Below are 12,931 nucleotides of genomic sequence, written 5' to 3'. Positions count from 1 at the left end.
GACTTTGGTGCGGTTTTCAGTTTCCATGTCACATTTGCAAATGTTAATGGTTTTTTTATGTGTATTAATGAGATTTCTCATAAAAGGTGGCTTTGCATAGTGCAAGAGCCATCCCACTCAAGGTATTGGCTGATGCCTCTGACAAATCTTTGGATGTATACAATTTAAGTCATTTTGTCAGGCTATAAAGGCCACCCTCTAGATCAGGAACGCAGTTGTTTTCTCTAAACTGTGTGTGCTAGTAATTAACGCTCTAACATCTTAATCATGTGAAAACTCTACCTTGTAAGGCTTAATTGAGTATTTGCTGATCAGCGCAACCCAGCATGAGGGATGTTCCTCTTACTGGGCCTCAGTCATTAAGGAGAGTAAAGCATAAAAAAGGAGTAACTTTGCACCTGGGCAAAACCATGTTGCAATGGAGGGGGAGGTCATTTTAAAACGTGGGGACAGATTTATAGTTGGGATAGGGCATGTCCTAGATCAACTTTCAATTTCAGTGTAAAAATAAAGCTATCAAGTATTTGTGTGCTACATGAAAAAACAGAAAGTATTGAACTCATGTTCAAAATAATAAACTAATGTGCACCCCTTGCATTGTAACATGGTTTGTCCTGGAGAACATTTACTCCTTTTTTTGCCTTACTTCCCTTAATTAATCAGGTCCACTATGTTTAGCTTTTAACACTATCATTCCCATAGGGCATATCATAGAGAGAACACTGGTCACAAGGTTACCTATTTCCAGCAATCTGGGAAATTCACTAATGCAGACATTGTTTTGCAAAAATATAGCTCTAGGCAAATGTCAACTGTTTATTTCAGTAGTATACAAACTGGAAAACAATACATACAATAACTTGACTAGTTAGGGAGTTCTATGAAAGGCTACACTATAAAAAGAGAAATATAAAATGCGAAACTGCTGTATGACCTTGAGAAATTCTGTATTCTATTCTCTAACATCATACAGGAGACATTTCTCTACATCAACATATAAACCACCGCATAAAATAATCATATCGTCAGGCAGACCACATACAGGACACAATACATGAAAAACACTCATAAGATTTATTACGGAAGAATATATTTGTTTCTATCTAGATTTCAATACCAACACTGAAAAAAAGGTAAAATGCTTCTACCTGAATAACAGATTGAATTTGCAATTTTCCTGTCTAGAGAATAGTTTTTTTTCAGCACCTTAGGGCATTTGTAACAGATCATCATCTTCCTGCTTTTCATTGCAGAATTTAAACTCCAGAATTGATGTGTTTGCAGTAAGTTATTTGTGTAAAATACATTTTATACATCTCTGCAAGTAAAAATAAATAAATAACGTTGTTACCACAATAACACCCACCAACAGTCTCCTAGCTATCGCTATATCTCAAGTCTTCAGAAGCAGAGTCTTTAATAACGGGCCACTGTGCACTAGTAAAGTTTCCAGTTTTATACTTTACTCACTATGTGCTTTTTGATACTTTACTCAGTTGTATTCTATACTTCTTGTATCATCACCAGTATTTTGGCAGTATGCATAAAACACAAATGTGTTTTGCAGTCATATAGTTAGCCAAGTACATGTTAGTTCACAAGATGCTACCAAGTACTGTAAGACCAAGCTTCCTATATGGATAATTCATCCACAATATTCACCAATGTTATTGTAATTATAAGCCAATTATTGGTGAGCACAATCTCAGGTCAATTGCCAAGTACTTGTCAGAGAACAGACAGCACACTAGCAATCAATGTATTCTGGTTCATATCTAAGCATAGTACACAGTTGGGCCAGTGTTTATTTTGCAGATAAAAAAGAAGTGGAGGTCAATGTTTATGACATGTAGTGGGAGGACACTGCAAATTATCTTTAAACATTAAAGGCTTTAGTCCTGTATGAAGTCCTTACAAGCCTCATGCTAAGAGATCAGGTGATGAATAATACTAAGAGTGGTTGTGAGACAGTAGGGATCCAGAGAGCAGGGCAGGAGGTGTGCACAGGGGCAATTCTGGGGAGGGGATGTGATGGGGCTCTAGCCTTCCCCCAGGCAGCTTTGCTAACCAGTCACATGATCTGATTTTTTTTCTCACATCAGGGAAAGTAGAATTTCTCTTCCCAAATATTAAAGGTATTTTGAATGACAGGTGAGTCAGGTTATGTGATCGACAGTGGTTTGAAGGTCATTGGATTTTGAACATAGAGAGAGTGGGAGAGGCAAGTAGAGAGATAGTGAGACAGAGATAAAGACTGAGATTCTCAGCAAGAAATAAAAGATAAAATGACATAGGAGGTGAAAACATAACAATGATAGTGATTTGTCGGTACCACCTTTGCTTGCAAAAATGTTTCAAACATATTTTTTTGTTTTGACATTAATGTAATTGGTAAAATGCCACCACTGTACAAACAGACTTGATCCGACCCTGTGGCGAGGCCTTTCAGACATAAAAGGAGGAATGGTACTTGCTAGACAAACTGTCCAGGGACCACACACCGTCTCTTGAAAGCTAAGAATGGGGCTGCATTATGATTAGAGATGCTCAATCATTTTTAACTGGTTCGAAATTCAATCGAATTTCAGTGGCTGAAACGCATATTTGTGGTACAATTGCCTTAGACCTTGACTCTAATTGTGGGTTCGAAATTTGCAGCTCACCTTTGGTCCTCCTGTCTGAGGTTTGCCATTTGCGTTTCAGTTTGCCATTTGCGTTCAACTTTGTTATTTGCATTAAAATTAATGTTTTTAACTTTTTAAAATGTTATTATAAATAATATTTGTAATTAATAGAAAAAGTATTTAAACATTTTTTTTAAAAAATCATACGGCGAAAAAAACTGCGTTTGCACTTTACCATTTAAGGTTCGCCATTCCCAGCAAACGTTTTGTCTGTTTAAGAATTGAAACGTAGCTACTTCCAGCATCTCTATTGTTGATGAATGCCAGTGGGGCTCCTCATTTTTGATAAGGCAAAAAATGAAGGCAAAAAAAATAAGTTAACTCAATTTTATTAAAATTATATTTAACTATTCTAACTTTATTATATAATAACTGAACTTAAATAACAGATTTTGACTTATAAATTAGGCATCTATCTAATATTAATAAAGCTGCAACATTTATTAAGTATACATGTATGAAATACACGAATGGATTTCTTTGTGAATGATTGAATTTCACACATGTGGTGGAATAGGTGCATTTAAGGAGGTGTCCCCAGTTCTATGGGTGGGTGCTCAGTATTTTGCTCCTTACTCTCACAGTTAATTTAAGACAAAAAAATTGCTAGGAGAAAAGGTGGTCATCCAGGGGAAGTAAGTTTGACTTTAATGTGATGCACATATTCAATAGAATCTACAAACCCACAAGTGTAGGTGCATCCTCCTATATCGGGGGACATTATCAAAGACTGGGAAGTGGGCATATATCTAGACATGACCTTGACGGGCGATTAGGCGCACTTACAAAAATAAAAAAGCGGTGTGAGCCCACATAATTTTTTTTGCCATTAGTAAATGAGCTTTATTGAGAGTAAACACTCTACCAAACTTACATTCACAAAAATTAAAATCAGAGGGAAATTTTAGGAACCCTTTAAAAAATGTCCCTTGCATCTGATTACTTGGGAAACCCAACCAATCAGAGCTTTGAGCAGATATATATTTATATAGGAAACCTAACACTTAGGGGTAAATTTATCAAGCTGCGGGTTAGAAAAAGTGGAGATCTTACCTATAGCAAGCAATCAGATTTTATCTATCATTTTGTAGAATGTACTAAATAAATGATAACTAGAATATTATTGGTTGCTATAGGCACCATCTCCACATCCAGTGCACCTTACACCTAAGTGTAGGGTGCACTGGATGTCCACTGGGGTAGGATTGTTTCTCCGAAAATGGTGAAGGAGAGCAGTGAGTGGCCACACTTAATATGGAACAAGTTTAAGGGAGTAAAAGGATTTATTTAAAATAAACTTTGATTTGAGCAAGAGAGATCTGTTCCTCTTGTACTGGTGAAGGGTCCTTCAAATCCCTTCATTAGAGTATACTAGAGGAGCTTGGTACTGTTTGGGGTCTTGTTGAACTTTTGATGAGTAAAACTGAGTGGGATTCAAAAATTAATTGATAAGTAATTACACTGTAATTACGCTGTATGTATAAACAGCGTTTCCTTATCAAAAGAATTCTAAATAAGAAACAAATATATTTCTGACAAGAAGGTCAGATTAGAAATGTTTTTAAAGTGAGCATAGTTATTTTCCATCAAACATAAGGAATGTCTTTGTGAATTCTGTATGTAATTTTTCCATACAAAAATAACAAGCTATATTATAAAGAGTTTTGTTTAAATGAACAGTTATTTAACAAAGTCGTTTCTTTATATCCATACTTTAATGAAAATGTTGATATTTTACTTAAATAAATATAATAAGATTAAGGCTATGTACACAGCAGTGTTTGCAATATTTGTTTTACTATATGTTAAAAGAACAGTAGAAACACATATAATCCACTTTGGGTCTGATTCAGTAAGAGACGTAAATGCTAAAACGTGTTTTGCGTAAAATCCTTCTGAGCATCTGGGTAAGGGTTCGGGACTGAGGAATTGCTACTCATAAGTTGGGTATGCTCAGTAGAGACCTCCGCTCTCTGCTTTTGAGGGCCTCATGGGTGGAACAGTGGTTTATGAGGAAGACCCCTCATTGCTGGGCCTCCCAGTGATCACACCCTCCGCAGTAGTGGTAATTCTGCAGCTTTATAAATGCTTCTTAACTGCATTTTCAATGTATTCCCATGGGGCTTCTGCCTCACAGCACTGGGGTCATGAGTTCAATTCCCGACCATGGCCTTATCTGTCAGGAGTTCGTATGATCCCCCTGTGTTTGCGTGGGTTTCCTCCGGGTGCTCTGGTTTCCTCCCACACTCCAAAAACTTACTAGTAGGTTAATTGGCTGCTAACAAATTGACTCTAGTCTGTCTGTGTGTGTGTGTGTGTGTTAGGGAATTTAGACTGTAAGCTCCAATGGGGCAGGGACTGATGTGAGTTCTTTGTACAGCACTGCGGAATTAGTGGCGGTATATAAATAAATGGTAATAATAATAATAATAATAATAAAAAAGAGTAACGTAAGTTTTTCAACTGCATTGACACACTGAAATGGATCAAGAATTGTTAAAAAAAATTCACTGCAGTGCAACGTAACTTTATTTTCACATCCATTTACATGCACTTAAGTTGCGTTAGAAACTCATTTTAAATATAGAGACCTGATGCTTGGTTGGAGACATTTTGGGAATAATTTACACAAAAAAGTAGCACTCATATAGAAACACTTACTGTATAGTGTTTGTAAAAATAGTACATTAGAACCATTAGCTAAGATCAGTGACAGTGGCCATTTTGTTGAAGCCAATGTTAATTTGAAATAATTCGTAGACCATAGACAATGTGTTATAGTTTGTTTAATGCAGATACTAACTGGGAAGTTCCTAGATGCCGGGGGATCACATGATTGAAGCAATTAGAAGGTTTCTGGGCAGCTGGAAGCCACTCCTAAGTTACAATTGAAACTGTAATCTGTAAATAAGTTTGTGTGGTTCCACCACAATAGTGCACACAGATTTTATACTGTAGATCACCAGAATTATATTTAATAAAGCTAACACAAACAAAGTACTGTAGGCATATATTAATCCCTAATCACTCATCACCAATGAATAAAAGGCAGTTGGGAGCTACAGTATGCTTATCTCCAAAGGGGAATATTTACTAAACTGCGGGTTTGAAAAAGTGGAGATGTTGCTCATAGCAACCAATCAGATGTCTAGCTGTCATTTTGTAGAATGTACTAAATAAATGATAACTATAATATGATTGGTTGCTATAGGCAACATCTCCACTTTTTCAAACACGCAGTTTAGTAATAGTGTCAATGCATAGATTACAATATATTATAAAAAATTACAAATTAGATGATTAAAGCTTATTTCAATATCACCAATGCAAAGAGTATCAATTTCTTCAGTGAAAAGTAATGATATGTAAAAAAAATATCACCTATTTATAATCATCAATAACAGACAGTATAAAATTGCTTATAATTGTGCTGATATGCCGCGGATATTATTTGTTTAGAAAAGGCTGCATTCAGTATAATTATGGCATCTTGGTTCCCTTCTTAATTTATAGTTTTCTTGCTCTACAGACTATTTTTTTCGCAATTTTCTCTGCAATACTTAATTTGTAATTATACTCTTGGGTTAGCTCAACTCTATTATTTCTCCAAAACATAACATCTTCTTGCAAAAAGCATAAATATAAAATGTACTGCTCAATCTTAATCAAACATCTTAAGTCTCCATAGAAAATGTAACAAGAAAAGAAAGAGAACAAGAATAGGTTAAGAGAGAGTCAAGAACAGTCAAGGACAAAATGCTGACATGGCAGAACATAGCACACCACTTATTTCCTCTCCAGTAAGTAATGTCACTACTGAAAAGGAAATAAGTGCTATGCCGATAAACATTTTTAAAATGTTTTCTTCTCCAGGACAACCGACCTCCTTAGATAGGATCCACTCATGTAGCACTTTAGAGTCCCCCTGATAGGACACCCACAGTTACTTGACCACGGGTGCTGGCTTTGATGACAACAAAAAGAGCAGATTGATGTCAGTGGAACAGCAATGAGCAAATGTGACATCTGATTCAACAGCAACAGTGGCCATCCAATAGGTCAGGCCTGGCCAGCCTGTGACTATCCAGGCGTTGTGAAACTACAAGTTCCATAACACCTTGCCAGCTATCATCTGGCTATCTACTGGCAAAGCATGCTGGGACTTGTAGTTTCACAACACCTGGAGAGCCACAGGGTGGCCAGGCCTGAATTAGGTGATAAGTTCACTACACATATCTTAGAGGATCAGGGAAAGGACAAATAGAATTCTGCATAGATTTGGTTTAATTTAGGCTTAAACACCTTTGTAATTTCATATTTATTATTTAGGAGAGTAACACATATGTTTTGGCATATACATATGTCCAGTAGTGGCCTTTAGTTGGTATTATCTTTTCCAGATCATCTTTAACCTGTTCCTACAATAACATATTACTGTAGATCCTGTTTTACTCTCTTTTTCAATAAAGGTTCTGCATTGCTCTGGGTGCTGCCTGCACAGGAACTCAGCTTTCACTAACTGGATCCTGTGCACTGGTCAGGAATCATCACAAGAAGTTTGTGGCTGATAGATAGCGGTTGTATGACGACACAGAAATTATGCTCACCTAGATTTGGCAGAATTTTGGCTTGAAACTTGCAAATCACTGCAAAAGGTGTTCTTATATAAAAAAAATAAAAAATCACACCTGCAAATCACACAGTTTTATGATTTGTGTAATCCCTAGGTCTAATTTGCACTACTTACTTCCTATCAGGCAGCGTAGGGGTTGTTTAGTGTCAGTATATAAAACAGGTACTGTTATATTTGAAAAATATTAGCAAAATCAACATGTCAAGTACTTGACTTGTTGATTTTGCACTAGTCATAATTTCCAAATTGACATCGATTCAACAAACTTGAAAGACATAATTTCTAAAGCCCATTAGGGAAAGTGCTCTAGCATGAATCCTGCTGTACTTTTTCACTTGGTTAGTTCTTCCAGCCAATATGCTTGGCTGTGAAAATTGGGGCTAGTTATTTAATTATACAGTGGAATTATTACAAACAGTAAGTGACAAACACTGAGAACTTATAGCTTGTCGTTCACAGATGCCACCACATAATGCTTTGATCCCAAGATCTGAAGGAGCGCAGCTTGGCCAGGAGTTGCCAATGTCATCTATGAGTACAACAGCTTTGTCGGGAGATTATACTGGAGGTATATAGGGCTGAACAGCTTGGCAAGGAGATAGCAAAAACACAGCTTGGCCGTAAATAAGGACTTCGGAAAGATCTCTGACAGAAGGAAGGGGGAGTGAGTCAGATGGGATATGTGGCAGTAGTAGGGGTAGTGCGCCCGTTTGGGTGTTTGGCAGTAGGTAGTGAACGTGTAGCAGATGGGGTGTGTGGCAGCAGGGAGAGGGTGCCTGGCAGATGAAGTGTCTGGTAGCAGAGAGGGGGAAAACATATAGAGGTGGACTCGAGTCAGTGGACGAGCGGGAAAGGGGGAAATGCACTTAATAGACTGTGTGCTACCCAAACTGTACAGTGAACTCATGGACACAGGTCACCAAACTTTCCACAACAGCCCCCACCACCCTGAATTTTCACCTCTATTGTGCCTATTATGCAAAGCTTGACTCACTCACACTCACATTCCCTCATACACTCAGACTCACACATTTCTCATACACATGTAATAATACATGCAGAACATCTGTGAGACAATAGAACAGGACAACTGCGGTGATTCATACATAACAATTGTACACTGAAAATAAAATCTCCATGTTGTTAGCAACTAATCAAGATTACCAGTGCACTTATTTCACAATAGCAGGCAAGTTACTTTTGCAGTTTGTATTTGATTTTTAGTATTACTTTAAATAGGAATATAGGCTTTAAGATTTATTAAAGCATTTAGAGGGTCTATTTAACAAACCCAAAAATCCGGAGAAAACAGAGACTGTCACAAACACTTTCTTTCATACCAGGACTCCCAGTGGAGCTGTCATAAGCTACAGGAAGTGGACTGGACCAAACATACTACACCTGAACATATGAAAACATTACTGTGACAGCAAATGGAAGTTTATACATAGATATTCACTGTATAGAGTTCCTATAGAAAACTAGCTGAATCTGTAATGCAAAAATTAAAGTCTTTTTTTTTCATTCTAGATGTTGCATAGATTTGTAGCTGGTGTTTAGAAATTAAAAAAACTGTACTGTATATAGGATATATTTAGGACTCTTTGTTGGACACTGGTAGGAGTTTTATTATTCTTGGTAAAGGACAATTTTAAAAGAGCAACATTTGAAGGATTACAAGATGACACCAGTAATTAATCCCTAACATTCTAAAAACTTCCTAAATAAACTTGAAATAAATGAAGATGGCAATAATAATAGTGCAAATAATTAGTGCACACTAACACACAAGCTCACACACACTTACCTTCTGCTGTGCTGCCTCCATGTTCTTCCTCTGGCAGTGGTAGTGTAGTTAGGAAGCGTTTCTATGCTCCACATGGCTGAGCCGAGGACTTCCTGCCTGAGCAGGAAGCTGTCCTCAGTATTACTGAGCAGCAGCAGGCTGCTCCTCCACTCCCTGACTGGCTGTGAGGGCCTTGAGTGCATAGTTTTGACCCCACCCCCTATGAAAAGGGGGCGGTGCCTTCTGGTAGTGGAGCCCACAGTGGTTTTCCCTCGGCACCCTGGTGGGCCAGTCCGACACAACACTGAAGCTTCAGGGGCTGGCATTTAATCTTCATGCACCCAATCAATGTCAAGTTCATTTAGTATTTAACTAGCTGAAGTACCTGCCTGGGTTTAAATCTTTAACTCTAAAGTTATTAAGTTATGAATGAGTTGGGTGTAACTGTCAACATTTTAAAAATATTTATCAGCTAAGATATTATCCAAATTCATCCAGTGTACGGCCCAGAAGAGAGTACATGGGTCAAAGTTCTGCCCAGCATACACCAACAGGAGGTCCGAACGGGACCCAACCACTCCATTACGCATCCCAGACCAATTGCCACCCCTCTAGGATGTTGCCATACAAATCCATCCAGTGTAAGGCCTAGAACAGGCTCCCGGGGTCAAAGTTCTGCTCAAAAAATGATGCTTTCAATATTTGTCACGTTGTCGTTATGTGGTCTAATAACTTACTTTTTCAATAATAAATAACTATGTAAGATTTGGCACCTTTAGCTTGAGAGCTGTGGAAGATATTCGCTAACAAGCAAACAAAGAAATAAATTAACTTCTTCTTTTATATATATGTAAAGAGATTAATCACCAGCTGAGAATGTAGTTTCTTCAATCCATTATCTGTGAACAATAATTTAAACAATTATTTTCATTACAGTATTTACCAAATATAAATAGATACATAAATAGCTAAAATAAACACAGGTCATTTAAAAAAAAACACCTGTATATACATAGCAAATCAGAAAGAACTGCTTTTATAAGTAAAACATGCTGATCTGAATCATATGCAAAATACCATATGACATAAACGTAAAAATGAAACACATTTTTACAAAAGATTTATAAATATTGTGGCCACTCACTTTGCATTATAGGTGTTTTAAAAATCTGTATGTCTACCACTGTTTACAGGCTAATAGCTTATTGGTATGTGATTTTAACAATTGGCTTTAAATTTAAGGTTGACTCGTTTTATCGAGTTATATCCTCTAGAGTTGTTTAGCACTGGTTTTAATTATTCCTGGTATATTAAAGTATCCTAAGTTACTCCCTCCTATTTCTTTTTATTAATTCTCTATGTTGTGCATTTATAACTGCACTGTATACTGTACATAATCTGTAACATCTTGCACGCTCATCTGTGTCTGGCTCTATAACTAAGTTATCCATGTCACTCTAAATGTATGGCTGAATGTATGGCTCTTATTTCTTAAATTGTGACATTTCTTGGTGATTGTTTGTAAGATTGTACGTGATGAAGGAATACCAGCCATGTTATTGTCTGTTTCTGCATTCACGTAGCCCTTTATAATTTACATTTTATTTCAGAGTATCATCATCATCATCAACATTTACTTATTTAGCGCCAGCAAATTCCGTAACGCTTTATAATTGGGGACAAACGCAGCAATAAACAATACTGCTGGGCAAAACAGAAAAAGTCACTTGCAAGGTTCTATTAAACAGAATTCTGACAAAATTACATTGCTTTAAAATATATTTAAATAAACAGCAGTATAAGAAACTAGTTAAACTCCACACTTAGTGATTGATTAACAATGCATAGCCAGAGACATAAAAAATACATAAATAGAAAACCTTATAACCAACCCCAGGCTGAGGCCTTATATACACATATTTACCTTTTCTGTGCAGTCTAGTCTTACTAGAGGTAGGATGCTCAAATTATTGTAACTGGTTAGAAATTTGTTTGAATTTGATCAGTTTTGGGGCCTAAGACTTGTTCGCAGTATGGTTGTGATTTTTGGACTGGTTTGATTTGGGTTTTACTGGTCAAATTAGCAGTATGAAATTCAAGCTCATAGTTAAAACAAATGATAAAATGCTTAAATGGCTACATTTTATTGTTTTTTTTAAAATTAGAATAGTGAAGATTACTGTGTTCAAGTTCAATGTTTACATGGAAAACCAACGCATATACTATACAATGTAGCCATTTAATCTCAAAAGTTTTCAAACACATTTAATACAAATTCAAGTCTCTCTAGATAGGGGACAGCTCTCACCCTTATAGGCTAACCTAACATCAACTTCCCACCTTCATAAACCTATCTGAAGCTCCCTGTTTTTGAAGAAAGAAAAAAATCACAGCTGACCCTAAGGGTCAAAAGAACCTTAAAGATCCTAGCCCCAAAACAAGCCTTAAGGTCCTTGGGTCATTTGGAGAGGACATTAGGACAAGAGTCCCAAACACACCTTGCACCTCGGTTTTGTACTGATGCACCTCTGACTATATTGTGATGGTTTCAGGCTTGGTGCCGCTAGTTTGCCAACTGTTCAGGACCTGAATATTGGGATCCTTCTTCACAAGATTGAAAAGTTGTGTAGCCACAACCAACAGCAGCTCAGTATAGTGCTCAGAATGTTCAGTGCGTGGTCATTGTGTGTCTGCAAGAGGCAAGAAAGCTGAGAGGACCAGTTAAGGGGCTTGTCGATAGTAATGATTTGCTCGTCAGGAGCTCAGGAGAATGATGTATTACAGATGGAAATAGTGTAGCTAAGGAGAGAAACACAGCTGTACAAAAACTTTGTATTCATGTAGGAAGACGCTAAAGAAAAGTAGTAAGAGGCCTAACTGCCCCCTGGTCAGAGAAGGACCAAGAAGTGAGTTGGTGCCCAGTATGGTGTCTAGGGGGTAAATGTATTAAGTGTCGATTTCTGCAAGTCAACGGAAATTGACGGCTTTGCAGGTTCGGCGATGGCTTGTAAAGGCAAGTTTGCCTTTACAAGCCTTTGCAGCATTACATTTTCCCTGCAAATTTGACGATTTCTGGCTACTTGCAGAAATTGGCACTTAATACAATAACCCCTAGGTGTTTTTTTATTTTCGGGTAATTCCATCACAATATATAGATATGTTTTCTGCTTACTGGCAGCAGGAAAGAAAACTCTCAACATTAGTGACTGCCCGGTGTATGTACCATTTGGAACCCTGGAGATTAGATTGTTGGTACTCCCGTGAATAGGTCAAGGGGGAAACCCTATGATCATAAATTATTTGTTATTGCCATGCTATTAGTACTACATTTCCATTGACTAAGGATGGGAATTAAACAAATAAACAGGCAACGTTTGCTCATGTTCCAATTGATTACTTTTGCAACAATAAAAATCCATATATAAATTAACATTTGACTCCAAATAAATAATAAGCAATCAGACAAGCGAGGTGGTGGAAGCCATTGCATCTGATTGGTTGTCAATTGAGAGGAATTGAAGATGACCAGAGGTCTAATGGTGTCTTTTTTTCAGAAAGTTGTTGCATATTGTCGGGGTACTTGCTGGTTCCTTGACCAGTATTTAATGTGGGGGAGAGTTACACTTGCTTGAAGCCTATTACAAGTTACCCTATTACCCAGTGGTACGAGGCATTTATTACTACCTCTCTCTGGATTTACTCTTTAAGGGCCTGATTCATTAAGAAAAGTAAAGCAAAAAAATTAGTAACTTTGCACCTTGACAAAACCATGTTGCATTGGAGGGGGAGGTAAATTTAAAATGTGATGGCAAATTTATAGATGTCCTA

The 12,931-nt window shown here is 37.2% G+C and overlaps 1 long non-coding RNA gene across 1 annotated transcript; it reads right to left on the bottom strand.

The window, feature by feature from the left end:
* Positions 1–803: 803 nt before the first annotated feature.
* On the bottom strand, positions 804–10,004 carry LOC142140488 (uncharacterized). The gene is made up of 3 exons (XR_012688509.1): positions 9,971–10,004; positions 2,860–2,959; positions 804–1,318 (listed from the first exon to the last, which is right to left on the bottom strand). It is a non-coding gene; the product is annotated as an uncharacterized LOC142140488 (long non-coding RNA).
* Between the last annotated feature and the right edge of the window lie 2,927 nt (positions 10,005–12,931).

This window comes from Mixophyes fleayi, chromosome 2, assembly GCF_038048845.1.
Source record: "Mixophyes fleayi isolate aMixFle1 chromosome 2, aMixFle1.hap1, whole genome shotgun sequence".
In the NCBI taxonomy this organism is placed as follows: Eukaryota; Metazoa; Chordata; class Amphibia; order Anura; family Limnodynastidae; genus Mixophyes; species Mixophyes fleayi.
This window is presented reverse-complemented; position numbering and strand designations above follow the sequence as displayed.